Here is an 11,634-nt window from a genome sequence, read left to right as displayed (position 1 = left end):
CAGTTGTCGAAGTGATTGTCGACTCACCCATTCGAAGAACATATTCGTTCTTGCTAGAAAAGTTGTTATTTGAAAGAGTTGACTCGAGTAAACAAATCAATTTGATCAATTAGAATTGCTTTTCAACCAAAATGAACAACCACTAGCGGATACATAATATTTGAGCACATGATATGGTGACAGAACGGACTACAATCGGCAGGATAGTGAGCCAATACCTTCGAGAAGATCCTCACCACTGTCAACTTCGGAATTGAAGGGCTGAAACAGAACCACGAGCAGTATCCATCCAAATCAGTACAGTTTCAAATCAGTACAGTGAGAACTGCAGCTTGGTGGAATTGTGATTTCATGTGACCAATATCCCTGTGGCCAGAGCTGACGCTGATAGGCAGACGCAACAACATAGTGACTACAAGGGTTCGTTAGATTTCACCTTTTGTGCAGTGAATTAATACAGTGCTTTTATGATAACGCCACACCACAATCTGTTCCTGATATCATTCTGTTGATTTGAATCATCAAAACTGATTTGAAACATTGATCACAGAAAGGAAATATAATTATCAGAAATAGTCAAGCTTGAAACCTTTACATTTACTCTAATCTTAAATCTAAATAGGTCTAAGGCCATCAGGCCAAGAGACTACACTAAAAATTCTTAATTCCTCGGCAAGTTGAACCACTGTTCAACCAACTCAACTACACTACAAAGCTTAAACACTTAAACTTAGCACATAAAATGGCACAACCTAACATTGCCTTAAAACCGTTCAGCGGTACAGATAAAGATAGTTTTCGAGAGTTTGAGCATCTTTTAGGAAGCATTATAGGAGTTGCAGCAGTAGCAGGAGCCCAACAGGCTAACTTTTTGCAATTGCATCTGAGAGATGCAGCTCTGAGATATTTCCAGACTTTAGCAGAAGCGACATGCAATGATTTAGCCCTAAGTTTAACGGCGTTAAGAAATCGTTTCTGCAACCCACAGTTGCAAGAGTTGCATGTAATCAAGTTAGAAAACGTTCGTTTCGACCCAAAAACTGATTCAGCAGAAAACTTTCTTGTGTCCTTGCAAAATATGACTTTGAAAGCTTATCCTGATCCCATACCCGAGGCGTATCCACCCGGAGCGGATCAGGAGGCTCAAGATGCCTTAGATGCTAGAAATGATGAGAATTTACGTTTTGCACAACAAGAGAGACAAAATCAGACGAAGCGCTTTTTCAAAAAATGTATGCCTAGCAGGCTTAGAGCAAAATTGTTGGAACAACCAGACAACACAACAGTTGAGAATTTATACCTCTTGGCTAGAAAGCAATTGACTATACACGACCTATGCAAAAAAGAGGACTATATTGGCGGAGCATTTAACGAATTGAATCCAACAATTTCAGAATTTGATAAATGCTTTATCAAAACTTAGCCAAACGCAGGAATCTATGGAAAATAGAATGAGCGCTTCGAGTAAGCAAGTCGAGGAGCAAAATAAACGTTTCGATGAGCAAAAATTTTCACAGTCAGATTTTTGGAAATCGGTTCCGGGGAAATGGTTTTAGAGGCTCAAACCGTGGACAAAGAGGTTCATATAGCAACTCAAACTACCGAAGTCGAGGAAGTTTTCGCGGCTATGGCAGATCGAGAGGATACAGAGGTTTCAATAACTTCAACTACCAGATCTCATTCCCTGCTCAAAATAATTTCCAATATACTCCTAATGCTCCACAGTTTGCGCCGACAACGCCGCAAAACTTTCAACCGATCCAAGAACAACAAACAGCAAGTAATGAGCACCCAGTTTTTCAAGTTTTTCAACCAATTGAGGAAACACATGTTCCTGTTACTCAATATGCCCAAATCATTTGCCATATCTGCGGTTATCCAAATCATTTGGCAACTAATTGCTCAATGCGATCACGTGGACGCAGAGGTGGAACAAATTTTCCGTTCCAACGGTCTTCAAAAAACTAGATAAGCCACAAGCTCCATTAGATACCAGCTCATCAAATAAATCTTTACATGTAAATACTTCACTAGAGCCAGACATGCAGATTGAGAATAATATTTGCGAAGTAATCCCTCTAAAAGGAGAAACTCTCTCCTATGTTAGAATAAAATTTGATAATAGTCTTCGCCGAAGAGCTTTACTTGACTCAGGATCTTGCTCAAACGCTATCCCATTATCCTTATTAAATGAGTTCGAGGAAAAACAAATTTGTTTTGAGGTAGAAACTCCCACTTATAACACTGTTAAGTTAGCTTCAAGTGCCCCAGTTATAGTAAAACAGCAAGCCAAAGTAAAATTTACAATTGGCAATCATCATTTCAGTGATAGTTTTTTAGTACTTCCAACAATGAATACCGTCTTTTTAGGAAACCTTTTCTTCAAGAAAAATTTTATCGACATTAGTCCGGCTTATAATTTATTAGAACTACCTGAAATGACAATACAACTTAATGAAATAAAGCCAAAAGATAAAAAGAGGCAAACATCTAAAAAACTGAAGAAAATTCCCCTAATACTGAGTAAAAAAACACGAACTACAGCCCAATTCACATCAATTGCTTGAATGTTATCTCGATAAGAGCTTTCCTGATTTAGAAAATTGCAGTGGAGTAATAATACCTTGCACTCAGTTTGAAAACAAAACGGAAATAGCTCTAACATCATCCTTGAGCACATTAGATGAAAAAAGTAGAGTTTTCATTTCAGCACTTACTATCACTGACCACAAAATAACCCTATGTGTTGATTCAAAAGTCGCCTTTTTTGAAAATTTGAATGAAAAACAAACAGAAAGGCTAGTTAATGTAGACCCCCAGCTTATTGCTTTGCAAAAATGAAAAGTCATGAAAACTTGGAAGCTGAAATTAATCAACTTGTTCAAACAAAAAACTTTCAGCCTCTGAACCAAACCAGACTAAAACCAGAATATGAAAAACTTTGGTTTCCGACCACTGAAACCTGTGACAATCTCAGCAAATTGTCTCCTTTGCAGCGTGATATTTATGATCAAATTCTGCACTTTCAAAATCTTGAAAAAATTGACCCCAAGAATAACGCAAAATATTGTGACCTTTTTCTTGAACAGTTCGGTTGGCAAAATTCTGTTTTAACCTTTGAGCAAAAATGTCAGGTAGAAAAGTTACGAGTGAAATTTTCAGATATATTTGCTAAACACCGTTTCGATGTAGGTTATAACACAGAGTTAAAGATCAAACTAACACCTGAGCATAACCTTCCTGTTTATGTTCAAAGTCCACAAACGCCATTACACCTGAGAGATGAGCTCACAGTAGAACTTGCATTGGTGCACTACTATAATTTGATCACGACCTTATCACATTCAAAGTACAGTAGTCCAATATTTGCGCAACGCAAAGATTCTGGCAAACTGAGAATTCTTATTGACTTAAGGCGTATCAATCATCTGTTAAGAAATGACTATTTCAATAGTAATTTTCCAATCTCAAACATGAGCGAAGCTTCAAATCCTTTTGCAGGAAAATCCTTATTTACAAAACTTGATTGTTCGCAGGCATACCACTGTGTTCAAATGGCGGATGATCTTTCAGTCCAACTTTTAGCCTTTAGTTTTTCTTCTCGCTCCTATGTATACAAGTGTTTAGCACAAGGTCTAAGCAAGTCCGTAACAGGATTCAGTTCATTTATCAGGCACTATTTAGATGCTTGTCTTGCAGCAAACATCTGCACTCAGTATATGGATGACATAGGAAGCGCAGTAAAAAATTTTGATGAGTTGGAATTGATTCCAAGTCTTAGAAAAATATTTGAATGCATAAGAACATCAGGTCTTAAACTTTCACCAAATAAATGTACATTTGCCACGCAAAAAGTCAAGTTTCTTGGAAAAGTTATAACACCAGAAGGTATACAACCAGAATCCAAAAGAATCGAAAAGTTTCTCAAAACAATCAAGTTACCCCGAACACCAAAACAGGTAAAGCGTTTAGTTGGTTTTGTCCAGTTTTGGCGTGATTTTATACCCAACTTGGGAGATAAACTCATGCCCTTCTACAAGCTACTGAGAAAGGATGTTGAACCTGTCTTAACAGAGGAACACGAAAAACATCTTGAACTAGTCAAAACCGATCTTGTAAATGCAACTGATTTAACGTTAAGATTAGCTAAACCAGGATTGCAGTATGTTCTACTCTGCGATGCCGGTTATTTTGGCCCCGGTTTTGTACTGATGATTGAGGATTATGTTAAAAACAACAAAAATGAAAACAGAAAAACTTATGCGCCAGTGGCGTTTGGTTCAAAACTGTTCAGTAACGCTCAGCTTAAATTCTCAGTCTACTATAAGGAATTTCTTGCACTTTATTTTGCTCTTGAGCATTTTTCTCATTATCTTTGGGGTACGGAAAAAGCTGTAATAGTCCTTACTGACAACAAAAGTTTAACCCAATTTTTTCAAGCAAAAAGTATTCCACCGTCGCTATGGAATTTTCTTGACCGTGTTTTGTCATACAACCTTGTTATCGCTCAAATTACTGGCAGAGCAAATTACGCTGCCGATTTCCTTTCGAGGTCGCAAACTGACCCATCGCAAACAATGAAACTAAAGTTTCATAGAATGCCAATAGAATGACGGATAGAATGCCAATTAGATAGATAGAAATAGAGTCAACAGCCAAAACGCCTGACGTATCACTCAGTTCATTGGCAAATATCGAGTGTTTACTTGAACAAAAAGCAAACGTCAGCATTGAAATGCTTGATAAGTTGAAGCAATCTGGAATACCAGATGGAATTTTAAGACAAATTGAGGAGCAAAGTTCAAAAACCGACGACGATGAAATACAAACTTTCATTCGTTTGAAACCAAAAATTCCAGAACTCAATGCAGTTTTGGTGCATGATCCTGCCGATTTTTTGCACGACTTGACTGAACGCTTGAATCCTATCGACCTTAAACATGAGCAGTCATTAGATGAAGTTATAAAGCGTGTTATCTTTTGGAAACAAAATAACACTGTTGAGGATATCAAGTACGCATCATTCGCACTCAAAAAATACGCTAAGCAATTCAATAGACTAACAATTGAAAATGATGTTCTGTATCGACAGTTTTTTGATGACACTGGCAAAGTTCTGTACAACCAGTACCAGTACTGCCTGCCTAAACACCTTTGGAAAGAGGTAATCTATAGATTGCATAATTCGAAAATTGCTGGACACATAGGAGTAGTTAGAACTGCCTTTGAGTTCAGAAAAAGATTTTATTTTCCTGGATATACAGAATATCTTCTAAATGCTGTCAAAAATTGCCTAACATGTATACAGACAAAACTCATTTCCAATAAAGCGATAAGAACATTTTTGCAACCCTTATCATCACTACGGTCCTTTCCCGGGGACACGCTTCAAATCGACCTAGTCGGTCTACTTTGTGGAACTGTTTATTAGTATGCTTTGACTGGTATTGATTTTTTTTCGAAATACCTTTTTGCTGTACCACTCACTATTGTAAGCGCACAAAGAGTAGCACAAGAGCTCACATCAATATTTTTCCAACACAGTTATATACCACATACAATTTTGTCAGACTTAGGCAGTAGTTTCGTATCCGATCTAATGCACGAGTTAGCACATTTGCTTGAAGTAAAGCTTAAACACGCCACACTTAATCACGCGCAATCTGTAGGTGTTGTTGAGAGAGCACACGGAGCGCTGAAAAGAATTCTTAAACTCAATACGAATGAACAATGGTCCAACTGGCACAAATATGTGCCTCTAGCAACCTACATTCATAATACCTCATATTATTCGTCAATAGTTTGCGCACCCACATCAATTTTTCACGGTCGTGAACCGATTAAACCCTTGGATGTAAGGTTCAACAATAAAAATTTGAAAAATCTTGATCCGAAATCTGACTTTGTTATCCAATTGCAAGATGCTATGCAGCAAAAATTCGCCGAGAATAAGTCAAAATTAATACACTCTTATCACAAGTATCGAACATAATATGACGAAAGAGCACTTTCAAGCCCTCTAGCACTTAATTAGTTTTGCCTGCTACTTGACCCAAAGCTCATGAATCAATCTGACTTTGGATATAAATCAATGACTGTTTGGCTGCCGTTGTATCGAATTGAGAGAGTACTCACAAATTCAAACTACCTGATTCGGAAGGTTGGCACTTTGTTCGCACAATGCGTACACCGTATAAGACTTAGACCCTATACACTAAACGTGAAGCCATCAGGTCTTGATGACATTGATCCGGACAAATTCGTTCCTGATCCTCTTTTGGGAAAAAACAGACTATAACCAGAATTGTTCGATGAACAAATTCCAAAACTGCTTGAACACCACTTTATTGACGACGTGCCACAAGAAAATCAAGAAGATCAAACAGAGCAACAGTCACACTCTCTTTCCCAATAGCTGCAGCAGGAGCACTGCCTGCACCTGCTGTAGCTCCAATAGTTCCCCATGTCCCTGCTCAGCCTTTTCAACCGGCAGAAGACGCGGGCAACCTACAAGGAGAGCAGATGGCCAGCATTCCAATAGAAAATGACGAAGTCGTAGACAACTTTGCTGAACTTCCATATTTCCCAGAACTAAATAACGAAAGTGAAACAACAATTTGAACAGTTCAACGGCCAAAACGCAGACAGAGAGCCACAGCAAACCACGACAGAGCCCGCCAATACGCAAGAGGAGTCACAGTCCGATGAGTGCGAGCAAACAGAAACACCAATAACAATTAAGCGTGAAACAGGACGCAATTTATTTGAAGACAAAGAAAGACAATCAAAGACTCAATCACGAAAAGTACAATTCAAAAAAGGAACAAGTTCTCCACCACCTTCTAAAGATCACCCGAACATGATTCGTACAATAGATGGGAAGATGTTGATTCCACATTCGCATTTAAAAAAGTCGGAAAAACAAGGTAATATTAAGCAGTCGTATAGAAAAAAACATGGAACGTCTAATCAAAACTCCTGATGCAGCTGAATCAAGAGCGACAAAACGTGACATCAAAAGAAGCAAAGAAGTGAAAAATCAACAATTAGGTGAAACTGAAGCACCTGGACCCAGTACTTCGACTCCTAGAACAACGTCATCAAAGGAAGTTTCACCAATAACAAAACTAGCTGTTGGTTGCAGATCTAGAATCAGAAAAGCCAAAGAACAAACCAATTCCAGTAATATTAATAATATACAAGCAAGTCATCTGAGAGTTTTTTATCACAAATCAAGCGTTGAACAATTTGATGACACTGTAGTCCAAACTACATCTTTTGATAATTTATTAGACAAGTTAAAGCAAATGAATATTAATTTAAACCACAGCAACCTATATCACCTAACAAGTCAGTGTTCAATAGGATCTGTTATTTCTGTTTTTGACAACATCAAAACCGGACTGTGTTCAATTTGATAGCCAAAATTTCAGCATTCGAACAAACAAGTTACCCATCTCTAGCAGCATGTTTATCTACTTTGAAACATCAGATAAAAGACAAAAACATTAAAAAACTTGCTATACAGCAATCTGATTATTCTGCAGGACTGCATTGGCCTCATGTTTGCAAATTTTTTTTTGCAAAAATTGGCTTCCTTATCAATTGAATTACACATTTTCATTAAAAAAAGTTTTCCAGTAGAAAAAGAAAGTGCAAAGCAGTGCAACACATTCGTTGTTTCGATTGGTGCACTTTTCATATGGACGTCTTGTTTTCTTACTTCAAGAAACTTCGAAAAAGTTAAGGTCACCAAACTTGAAAAAAAAATCATCAAAAATGTCTATTTTCTATTTCAAAAATTGGTTACAGACCCCTAAAAGGGGGGACAAACATCCTTTCTGGTCATCTCTGACTTATTGGAAATGCTCTTTTTGCAAACTTTTGACATATTTTTTCCAAACCTACCCCAGACGGCGGATTTTGGCGTGAAAATGACTAAGATAACAATTTGTTTTTCAAAAATGACAATATTTGAAATAATTAATATCAGATTTCATACCTAAGGTCAAACACTACAGTAACCGCAAATTTCCAATGAGTTTCAAACATTTCTTTACTCAACTGCTTGGAAATAAATGAATGCCAACAATGAAATTTTTATGAGTTCTGAAAAGTTTAAACCAGTTTTTAGTCCTTATCGGTCCGCAGCCTTTTTGCAGCTCGAGGACCTATTTCGCCGTTTACTAGGCGAGAATGGAACTCATTGTCAACGCTAAAAACAAAAAAAGAGATGAAATAAAAAAAAAGAAAAACAAAACGTTGATTTTCATAAAAAAAGATGGAAAAAGATGAATTTTTTACTAACTCGGCATTTGGCACATCAATTAAACGTTCGCAATGATACCCTCTCCCTGGTATGTGCTTGTTCACTAGAAGCAAGGCTGAGTGGTTGTTCTGTGAATCTAGACTATGAGGGTATCTGACCCAGACCGAATTATCGTTGCCATAGTCAAAGTAGACGCAGATGTCTCCATCCATCAGATATGCCAACGCCAAATACTAAATGAGACCAAGATAAGGAATTAGACCAAGCAATTTTGTGAAAGTTTGAGTTAAACAATTACCCAGTGGTCTCCCACAGGTCCCGTGCCGTTCATTGAATCGTGAATTTCGAACGGATTGATCTGATAATCAAGCCAATGAAGGCACAATTTTTCGAAAGCCTTGAAATTTTGCATGACTTTGTGCCGACTTGCTTGGCGCAAGCGAAAGCACTTTGCTTTCTTCATTTCTTTACCGTTCGTTTCTAAGAACAAAAAACAAAAGAGATCGATAGGAACACACAAAGATGTCAAACAATAGTTGAGAGACTGTTCTTACTTGATATCTTGCCAGTTAGCAAATAGTAAACACTGGCAAACATACATAGGCCGTACTCATCGGCCAGTTTTGTTGTCTTTACACCTAGATCCGGCGTTCCCAGCACAAAGGGATCCGTTGTGTGCCCGCTAAGATTTGCCGTCCATTCTAAATCTAGCGCGGTACAAAGGTCTTGTCGCCGACGTGTACTCAAACTCGTCACAAGGAACTTATCGTATCGATGATTATCCTTGTAACAAGCTGGACAAGATCGTTTATACCTACAAACATCAGACACCGCATTTTAGTAATCGCCTAACCTAGTTGCCACTAAAAAAGCAAGGGAGCACAACAAACTTACTCTTTTACTGCTTGTTGAAGGCCTCCGGTGTAAGGTGGAAGAGATAGGCCTGCCGCTGTTAAGGCCGTCACCATTGGTTTTATCTGGTCATGGTGAATGCCGTTCTTAACATGTGCAACATCGAGCACTTCCGCAACGCTCTTAACGGTTGCAACTTTTTTCCCCACCACTCTAACGCGCCTTCACCGTTTAAATAAAAGCGCTTGAACCGCTTCGCCCAACAATCGCGGTCCACTTGCGAAGTCAAGGCAGCCTCCTTTCCTAACTTCTTGCCATTTTTGATAAAATTTATACTTCTCAACATAAGGGTTCTATCCATTTCGTCTCTGAAATAGATTTTCACCTTTTTGACACTTTGGAAACATTAACCTTGGCAAAAAAACTACGACGCATTGAGGCTGACACATAATTTTGCAACAATTGAGCATAAGAAGCAAGTTATTGTACTATCACCTCATAAAAAGCACAATAGAAAACATTAACACTATCACAATTACAAGTAACGTCCCTCCACCACTCACAACCGAGCACCGAGGTGTGAACTGTCAGAATTAAGTAGCAAACCAACAACAGTTTTTTACACCTAGCGCCACAGTCGGCGATACAGATTTAAACTGAATTTGTTATACTACAAATATACATGACTCTCACCTAAAAGTTCCTACACCTAATGCCACAGGCGGTACTGTTTACTGAAAATAATGTTTTACAAACATGCGTATATTTGTTCTCATACTAAAACCTGTAACAGTTGCCATAAAACTCCATTCCTGAAACACAAACTCATAATTATTCACATGTTTAGAAAGATGAAGTTTGCCACGTTAATGCTTAATTTCATCTTATTCTGTATTTATACCGCTGAAACAGCAGAAGAGCGCAATTTTGAAGATGTACTCGAAAAAGGAATAATTTTTAAAGAAGAAACGAAAATTCTTCTGGCCGAAAAAATCGTACCAGTTCAATTGATGGTTCCATTTCCATCGTACAACTTTTCCTTAAAACCAGAGTTGAATACATTACTCAGACGCCTAAATGACATGTGGAAATTACCATCTATCCACTGCCCACTTGATTTCTCATCCAGTTTTAATGGAAATGCCTCATCTTTCAATGTTAACTTCATCATGTCAAAGATAGAGAAAGAAGTCAATAAGTCGCGTCTGGATGTTCAACTCATTCGAAACGAAACTTCAACCTTTCTCCAAAACAGTGATGAAATCAGAGGAACAAACAACCGAGTTAAACGAGGAGCACATGTCGCAGTCGGTGCTATGGCTGGAATAGGGCTCTTTGGTTCTGGTGTCCTCATGGGAAATGGAGGCGGATGCGGTCTCTCTGGAATTTTTGGATCATGCCAGGACAGAGCTAAAGAGAATGCAGCTAATATTGATCGACTACACAGTTTCACTTCATCACTGACGGACTACGTAATGCAGATAAAAACTGCAACTGGTGAAAAGTTTTTCTTAGTTGGGAATGAATTGAAAGAGATTAGAGAGACACAAAAGCAGATGACAGAGACACAGAACAAAAATTGGGCTATTATAGAGGAACAATTTAACGTTTTCGAGGGCAACTTTCACATTCTACGAGACTGCGCCCAAATGCTGTTCTCGAATCAACAGCTCAATTTCAACTTCGACACAGCAGCTTCTCTTCTCTCAATGCTCTATGCGGACGTCAAAAGCTATAGAACAGCTCTCTAGACGTATCTGATGAATGTCCTAAATGCCATCCCAACGTTACTACAACAACATTTACCAATGTATTTGGTACCCAAAGAGTCTCTACTGCTATACTGAAATCTGTCGCTGCTGACCAGTGTTTAGGTGGTAGCAGATTGTCCTTAGCCATACCTCCAACAGATTTATTATCATATTATGACGCAAAACTTCTTCGAGATGTCGTGACTTTGGATGAAGGACTAGTTCTTACACTTGCCATTCCGTTGACCTCGCGACAAACTGTTTTTCTACGTACCAGGCGCAAATAGTTCCGATGCCACAGCCAGAACCTCGTATGGCAATCCGATGGGTCATCGAAGCGCCCTATCTTGCCATATCAGAGGATCAAATGGAATCGGTAACACTTTCAAAAGATCAGTTTGAGGCATGTCTAGGATCAGCTAGATACCGAATATGCCATGAGACTATCGCTACCCAAACGAATCATCCTTCTTGCCTGGCAACCCTCTTCGTTAGTTCGACCCTAAAAGCAGCGGAGACTTGGGACACGGAAGTATTTTACCTTCCTACGCAAGCGAATACTGCCAATTTAGGTTACGGCATTTGGCTAATCACTTCGGCTTCAGATGCTTATGAAATGCGTGAGTACAGTCTTGATTCTGTACATAAGTCATGGAACAGAATCATTCCGGGATGCAAGATATGCATTATAACAGTCGAATGCAACTATCAAATAATTGTTGGAGAAAATTGGAAGATTCTATCCGATCTCGAGAGCTGCGA

The sequence above is a fragment of the Convolutriloba macropyga genome, chromosome 8 (genome assembly GCF_964194025.1).
Source record: "Convolutriloba macropyga chromosome 8, txConMacr16.3, whole genome shotgun sequence".
Lineage (NCBI taxonomy): Eukaryota > Metazoa > Xenacoelomorpha > Acoela > Convolutidae > Convolutriloba > Convolutriloba macropyga.
Note: the sequence above shows the minus strand (reverse complement) of the source record.